Source organism: Simochromis diagramma, unplaced genomic scaffold (assembly GCF_900408965.1).
Source record: "Simochromis diagramma unplaced genomic scaffold, fSimDia1.1 OVJJ01000218.1, whole genome shotgun sequence".
NCBI lineage: Eukaryota > Metazoa > Chordata > Actinopteri > Cichliformes > Cichlidae > Simochromis > Simochromis diagramma.
In genome coordinates, this window is record NW_024386875.1 from 194 (window position 1) to 8,520 (window position 8,327).

An 8,327-nucleotide genomic window follows, 5' to 3' on the forward strand; every position below is an offset into this window, starting at 1 on the left:
GCTGCTGCGGGTCGGGAAGTTATCCAGATGAGAACCGAGGGAAGCAGATTCCCCTGGATGAGGTTTGTCAGCAGCTGGCTGACTGATGACTTCTGTGTGACATCAGACAGCAGCTTCCTGTTGGTGAAATCCAATGAAAGTCTGCTTTCATCCAGGCCGTCAAAGATGAACAAAAGCTGAGAGACAGCCAGCTTCTCTGCTGTGACCTTCTGTAATGTTGGATGGAAAACATGGAGCAGCTCCAGAAGACTGTACTGATCATCTCTGATCAGGTTCAGCTCCCTGAATGAAAGCAGAACCACCACACTGACATGTTGGTTCTCCAAGCCCTCTGCCCAGTCCAGAGTGAACTTCTGCACTGAGAAGGTTTTTCCAACACCAGCCACGCCGTTGGTCAGAACCACTCTGATGGGTCTCTGTTGGTCAGGTAAGGCTTTAAAGATGTCCTGGCACCTGATTGGAGCGTCATGGAGGGCGTCCATCTTGGAAGCTGTCTCCAGCTGCCTCACCTCATGCTGGGTATGAACCTCTTCACTCTGTCCCTCTGTGATGTAGAGCTCAGTGTAGATCCTGTTGAGGAGGGTTCTACTTCCTGTTTCATCACTTCCTTCAGTCACACGTTCACATCTCCTCCTCAGACTGATCTTATGTTCATCTAAAACCTCCTGCAGACCAACATCTGCTGAAAGAAAGAAAACCAATGAGACTAAAGAGAAAGAAAACTCTTCAATGTCTGAACAACACAAGAAGTCCAGTTTTCAGAAATGAGTCCATCAGCAGACAGATGTTCAGTCTTACTTTGTACACAGCTGCTCTGACTGGCTGTCTGCAGTCCAGCTCTGCTTCTGGATCTTTCTCCACACTGTGCAGAAGCTCTGATGGTGACACAGAAAAGTCAAAGTGGAGATACTTCTGTCCACCTTTGATTAGACTCATTATAAAAAGGAAAACAAAGTTTGAACCCAGTCACGTTTCCAGTTCACTGACTCACATTTATTCCATGGACACTCACTCTAACCTGAACCACAGCTACAACCCAACATTGCTGAGGCCTCATCTCCTCCTTTCCTGACTGTAGAGGTTAAATATGCAACAACCAACAAATAAAAGAATTTGGTTCATTTCAAAGAAATTCACACGGTGACCAAGTAAAGTAACCGTAGTAAAGGAGACAACATCCCGTTGATGGTGGGATTATTTGAAAGATTTGCTTTAGTCACGTCACCAAATGCAGTTGAACCACCCGTGGATCCATGTTTGACCATCCTACCACTCTGAGCTCTGCTTTTTAATCATTTTATTATTATCATCATTCATTTATTCATTCTTTGGAGGGGGGCTATTTCCTAATGCCGCCCTAATAAGGTGATGTTCAAGGGGAAATATAACAGAAACTCTTTCAGTGTTATTCATTAATAAATTAACAGATAAACTGTGAAGAAGAAAAAAACTGAGATTTAAAGGAGAGAATGAGAAACTTGATCATCCATCCTCATAATACATGTTTATCAGTATCTGCTGTGACCATACTGCAGTAATAACTACAAGTCTACATTTCTGTGACTGTTGATCAATCACAGCAGGAATCTGAGCTCATCTCTGCACACAGAGCAGCTTCAGCTCTGGGATAAACTGCTCGCTTCACGTCCTTCTCAGCTCACAGACACTCATCCTGATATTTTCCTTTAACATTTGATGGTATAATTCATCTGAGTTTACACTTTATCTGCATAAATACAGAAAAACAGACCCAAACACCATAAACCATCAGTTTCACCATGTAGAATATATTGTTGTTTCCTTGCTTTTAATTCAGAGAAAAACTCTGATTTGGATTTTCTCTGTTCTCTTTGCCACAGCCCATCCCAGCAGCAGCTGAAGCAGCTGACTGTCACAACACTGAATAACACTTTAGGAGGAACGTCTTGATGCATTCTCAATCATCCAGGAAAGTAAATCTCCAAAAGTTGATTCTCTTCATCTGGACGTAGCGTAAATGTGGTTATCCCAGCTGGACTTTTGTCAAAGCTGGAAAGGCTCCTAAAGAAAGCTCCAGCCGATCCAGGAGAGAAGGACAACCGCTGCCTAAGAGAAAACCTGTAGCTATCCCGTATGTGTCAGGAGTATCGGAGCAGTTGAGACGCATTTTTTCTAAACACCGGGTCTCTGTGGCTTTTAAACCCCAAAACACGCTGCGCCAAAAACTGGTCCACCCCAAGGATCGGGTCCCCCGACACAAACAGAGTAACATAGTGTACGCTGTTAAGTGCAGGAGGATTGGCAGGATTTATACATCGGGGAAACCAAACAACCTCTGGCTACAACACAGAAGAGCCACCTCGTCAGGCCAGGACTCTGCAGTCTATTTACACCTACAGGCCAGTGGACACTCTTTCAATGATGAGGATGTTCACATCCTGGACAGGGAGAAACGCTGGCTTGAGGGCGGAGTCAAGGAGGCCATTTACGTGAAAAGGGAAAGACCATCTCTGAATGGAGGAGGGGCCTAAGGGTACATCTGTCACCATCTTACAATGCTGTGATTGCAGCCATTCCCCAACTCTCTGTGAATGGGACTCATGACCATTGATCAGTGGTCATGAGAATTTGCATAATTAAGATTAAGGAACTGACCTCCCAGCCCTTTGTTCCTTCAGTGGGCTGGTTTCAGTCATTATGCAAATGTACTGTTTATAAGATTGAAACCTGCAGTCAGCTGAGACTGAAGGAGTCACCTGGATGAGAGACGAAACGTTTCTCCCACAAAACGCTACGTCCAGATGAACAGAATCAACTTTTGGAGAAAGTTGAATCAGTATTTCAGCTTTAAGAGGGTATTTTAACACAAACATCAGTCCTTCTACTTAAGTATGTTTGACACTTTGTTTACGCCTAAATTAACTTTACTGTTAACACGTTTTCATGTTTCTGTAATCCACCAGTGTGCTCATGCTTTTTTAATTGAAAAGAGATTTTTAATGATCAAATATAATTATTTTGTTATTTGTGGATTTTAAATGTCCTTGACAGAGACAGATGATGATCATTATCCTGCACTGTGGTCTCAGGTTTGGTCGAGCTAGCACAAAGAATGGCTATGTTGAACTTCCTCCTGGGATCTACACTAAGAAGTGAGTCCAACATTAGCAGGGTCTCTTTCCTTTATCTAGATTCACTTTAGCATTCACAGTCACGTGAAGCTTGTTATTAACTCGATAAGTCAACCCAGGGTTTCAGCTGAGCGCTCACATGAAACACATGGTGTTGGCAGCATCTGATCAATCATATTCATGGAGACGTGTATCAGCAACAGAGCAGCTGAGTTTGCAGAAGGAAGTCAAACTAAACCACAGGAACAATATGAGGAGATTACACACATAATAAAATACTAGCAGTAACACAGCTGCTGCAGACAAATCAGTCGTGTGATCGTGTGTGAGAGGAGAAGGACTGTAAAGGAGTTTGGTGTTAAAAGCTCTGTATGAATGTGGGAGACTTTGAAGGGCTTTAAAAAGGCCAATATAAAATAAAAGGCAGCAAAATTGCTGAGTGTGAAAGTCACCAGACTTATCAGACCTCTGTGATTAAGACCTGTAAGAACACCTATTTGTACTTGTTGGCATTATATCAAACACACACGTATATTAAGCCTTTGTTTGAACTCTGGTTGAATTTGTTACTTTCAGACTGTGAAACATCACAGAGGCTGCAGCTGCAGATCTTTTTTCCACCTGGAAATTTACTTTAAATGTTAGATGGAAAATGTATTGCTCAGTTTAACCAAAGTAAGAACAAGAATCCATAAACCTTCATAAAGACAAACATCTCCCAGAACATTGAGCTGCTGAAGTGTCACTGAAGGGAAAAAACTATTTGTCCTCCTCCATCCAGCAACACCTGAAACACCTGAGTGGAAGCTCCTCCCTACACTGTGTTTGAAGCAAAGCACAAAGGAGACACCTGCTGGAGCAGCTGGAGTCCTACAGACACTCAGCCTCTTCACTACACAAACACCTCCTACAACATCCACTCTTTCCACTCTGACTGCTGTGTTTGTGGAAACACTCCAACACACACCGCTTCACATACCAACATAGAAATGTGTGAAAAAGAGCTGAGCTGATATTAAACATGAGGATTTATTCAAAAATACAGAGTCAGGAACAACATCTAGACACACATTACCTCTCAGCAGCAGAAGAACAGCCTTTAAAGTCAACACCAACACCCTTTGACACGTTGCTCTTTAAGGAAACACAGCTGGGTTCAGGTCCAGGACAGTTTGGCCTCTTATTGATCCTAAAAGAAAAACAATAAATGTCACAGCTTCATGAGACAGGAAGGAAAAACTGGAAATATTAAATTAAAGACATGATGAACAATCTCATAAAAATAATGTACTTACTCTTTGTCACACAACAGTATTTTGTTAAAGTCTTCACCAATATCCTTCGACACGTTGCTCTTTAAGGAAACACAGCTGGGTTCAGGTCCAGGCTCTGGATTAGTTTTAGGGTTATGTCCAGCTGAGCCTGGTACGCCCCACAGCTCTGGGCTTTAAAACAACACACACAGAGGTATGAGTGTGAATAATGATGGAGCAGTGATGTGAGTGCTGAGCTGTGACATGGAGAAGAGTCATGGACAGTTAGAGATGGTCATCTCACCTCTGAGCTTTGGTCTGGCTCTCATGTTCCCCACACAGAGTGCTTTTAGAGGGAGGGACTCCCTCCTCTCTGTCCTCACACTGATCCATGCTGCTCAATTTACATCAGCTCACACACACTTTCTACCTTCACCTGCAGAGGAAACACAAATCATTCATGTGCACATCAACTGAGAGCTGCAGAGGTCGTGTCTGATGTGTTGGAAAAACATCCATCTGAGACACAGCTTTCATCAGTTCACTACAAAAAGTGTCACAGAGCCGAGTTCAGCCTCCAAATCCTCCATTACTGTAGTCCTACAAAGCAGCAGGTCAAACATGGCTGCAGAGAGCAGCTTTATGTCAGTAACAATGTCCAGGACCGAGCTGACTGCTTACAGAGTTCATACTCTTCCTTCCTTCCTTCACCTGTGTGTGTGTGAGCCACACCTTCATGTGCTGCTTTAGAAATATGTGGTCTGACTGCTCAGACTGAGTCTAGGAGGAAAGTTCACACGCTGGAGAAAGTTTTGTTCCTAACTTTGATCCATGCTGCTGAAAACGTCCAGATGAACAGAATCAACTTTTTGGGGATTTACTGGATGATTGAGCATCAAGACACTTTTTAATATTTTACTAATTTCTGAAGCTTTTTACCAACTTTGTTCAAATTGGTCTGCTGTCATTTTATTGTTGACAAAAAGAGATTTTTAGTTTGACTGTTGACGTTTCCATGTGGGACTGTTGCTGCAACACCAGGATGTTACTACAGAATACACTTTATATTGTGTGCACTTGGATGTTAGTCCAGTGGTCCTAAACTGACACACCTGCACCTGGATTCATTCTGACCAGATTTTAGCCCAACAGTGTTTCATACTTAATACATCAGACACAAACTCTGCAGCTTTCATTGTGTGCAGTGTGTGTGCAGTGTGTGTGCAGCGGGTCACTGTGTCCTATGAGTGTTATACTACAATAGACAGAGCCTGACCGCGGGCATAAAGAGGGCAAAAACACACTTATGCTCTAAAGATTAAGTTTTATTTCTCTTCAAATGAGCCTGAGAGCATGTGGAGGGTCATTAAACGCATCACAGATTACCTCAAGAACAACAGGCTGAAGAACATAAAAACAAACGCAGAGTTTCTGTCTGACGGTTTGAACATGAAACAGGAATTATTGAGCAAAAACGGACAGTTTACTAACTCTGTGGAATTTATGAACTAACATCAGCGCATTGACCTACAATACACGAATGAATATCACCAGTTAAACTGAAAAAAAGGAAAAAACCTGCATACAAATACGACAGCAGACTATAGCGAACGAGCAGAGAAATGCATTTTATAGATGAAGTGTTGGCAGCGACTTCCGAAAAGCAACTCTTAGGACACCCCTGTCTCACTGTCAGCAGTTAAAGAACATCCAGGACTGATGGAGGCAGGAGAAGCTGCCTCCAGTCATCAGTCAGTGGATCCACAGTAACAGTAGACTCTGAGTTCAGCTGCTGATCATCAACTAACGGTTTCTGTCACGTTCCCAGACTCTGATCTCACATAAAACGAAGCAGATTTATCCTGAAACTAAGCTGCACACAGCTGATGTTAGCCAGGAAAACAGTACAGACTGCTAACGTTACCTTAACATGGAGACGATCAACTGCGCCACAACATTCACGAAAGCGAAAGTAAAAGCGACGGAAGGAAACGATCAGAGAGGCGTTTGAGGGACGGTCAGAGTCAGGAACTTCAGAAACGGATCAGGCTGGAGTTTAATTCTGTTTTCATCTTTAGAAACATCTGGAAATAGTTATAAAAATGCTGCATAATAAAGAAAAATAGTGTAGATTAGTTTGAGTTGTGTTTAGCTGAGCTGTGTCTTTAATCTGAAGTTCATTTTGTGGAGGAGCAGCAAGACTTTCAGTGTTACTCTCAGGAGAAAGCCTCCCAAATGTCTGTTGTCTTAATAGTGGAATTATCTGGAAAATGAACCAGTTCTTATGAGCTGCTTTTCTGTATGAGCAGTCAAAGCATTTTATACAGCGTGCTTCATTCACACAAGCACTTCTTTTTCTAACAATGACACTATGATGGATGCATCGGAGAGGAAGTCGGGGTTCCATATCTAGCCCAAGGATACCGTGGCGTGCAGACTGGAGCAGCCAGGGATCAAACCTCCAACCTTCCAGTCAGTAATTCTACCTGCTGAGCTACAGTCTGTACTTCCTGAACAACACACACTCCTTTTGTTTCTTTATTTCCAGTAGCAACCAGGACCATAATGAACCCTGACTCCACAAAACACTCAGGATCCACCTGCCCAGTAAGTCACCCGCTAACTGTAACTATCAGAGCCCTGACCTTCTGCAGAGACGAGTCACACTGAACACAGCAAGTGTCCCTGCTCTCAGATACAAAACCTGCCTTTAAAAGTTCAGAGTAATGAAATCAGCAGTTCTGATTCTAGAATTTGTAGTCTCACACACTTGTGCAGGGCATTTTTGTATTTTTGATTTACATACGTTGATATTCTGCTGCAAACAACTAATGAGAACATTTTATAAACCTTTGAGTGTCCATCAGGATCCTGTAGAAACAGCTTCCTTCTCAAATACTAAACATCATTATTTACATTCTGTTTATTTATTGTTTTAAAGTCACTCTAGCACAGATTTCTTTAGCCGAATGTCTTTCTGTGTCTTCCATACAAACATTAAACATGAAAACACTCAACACAGCAACACTGAAAGCATTTGAGTGTAACTTTCATTCAAATCAAACTTTATACACAGTTACAATAATGGGGAAAAAAAGACAATCTAAATAGTAATACACAACAACCACTGCAGAAATAAATAAAAGAAAACCAAACACAATCCAGACATGAATACACAAATATATTTAAATCTATATATTTATACATTTTAATATGATGTAAAAGAAAACAAATAAAAAACCTATCAAACTATCAATATATAAAAACAAGACCAGAATCAGAATCAGAGAGACTTTATTTATCTCCAAGGGCCAATTAACCAACACCAGAGCAGCATGATGTTGAAGATAAGCACAATTTGAACAGGCAATAAGAGTGTCATGATCCGGAGTCTGTGACTCCATGTTTATGTTTTCGTTTATTATTATTCTGTGGTTTTGGTTACCTTGGGTATTTGTACTCTTCTGTTTCATGGTTCATGCTCTTATGTTCTGTGTCCCCCTGTCTGTGTTAAGTTGGTGTGTTATGTCATTACGTGTATGTGTTTCCTGTTTTACTTTGAAGATCCGTGTCTGTTCTCAGTGTGTTCAGTTTACTTTTCCCCTGTCTCGTCAGGTTGGATTACTCCAGCTGTGCCCTCCTTTTGTATCTCATTCCCTCATTATCCTTCTGTGTATTTAAACCTCGTGTCTGTCTCTGTTAGTTGCTGGTTCGCCTGTGTTGTTCCCCTCGGTCTCCCTGCATCTGCCGCACCTCCCTGCATCTTTGTTCTGGTTTGTTTTGCCCAGCTTAGGTTTTCCTGTTTCATGTTCACCCGCCACTTCTGTTTGTATCTACTCCTGTTCAATAAATATTCACCTGCACCAGAGCTGCCACATTTTGGGTCCTTTCTACAAACTCCACACGTCTGCCACACTGGACATGACAAAGAGTGAGATAATAAATACACAGTATATACAGTTTT

The 8,327-nt window shown here is 42.0% G+C and overlaps 1 long non-coding RNA gene across 2 annotated transcripts; it reads right to left on the reverse strand.

The window, feature by feature from the left end:
• Positions 1-3,207: 3,207 nt before the first annotated feature.
• Positions 3,208-4,719, reverse strand: LOC120733568. Of its 2 annotated transcripts, XR_005695853.1 has the most exons (3): positions 4,668-4,719; positions 4,406-4,555; positions 3,208-4,299 (listed from the first exon to the last, which is right to left on the reverse strand). It is a non-coding gene; the product is annotated as an uncharacterized LOC120733568 (long non-coding RNA). The 2 variants fall into 2 exon arrangements; XR_005695852.1 differs by having other exon boundaries at positions 3,208-4,555.
• Between the last annotated feature and the right edge of the window lie 3,608 nt (positions 4,720-8,327).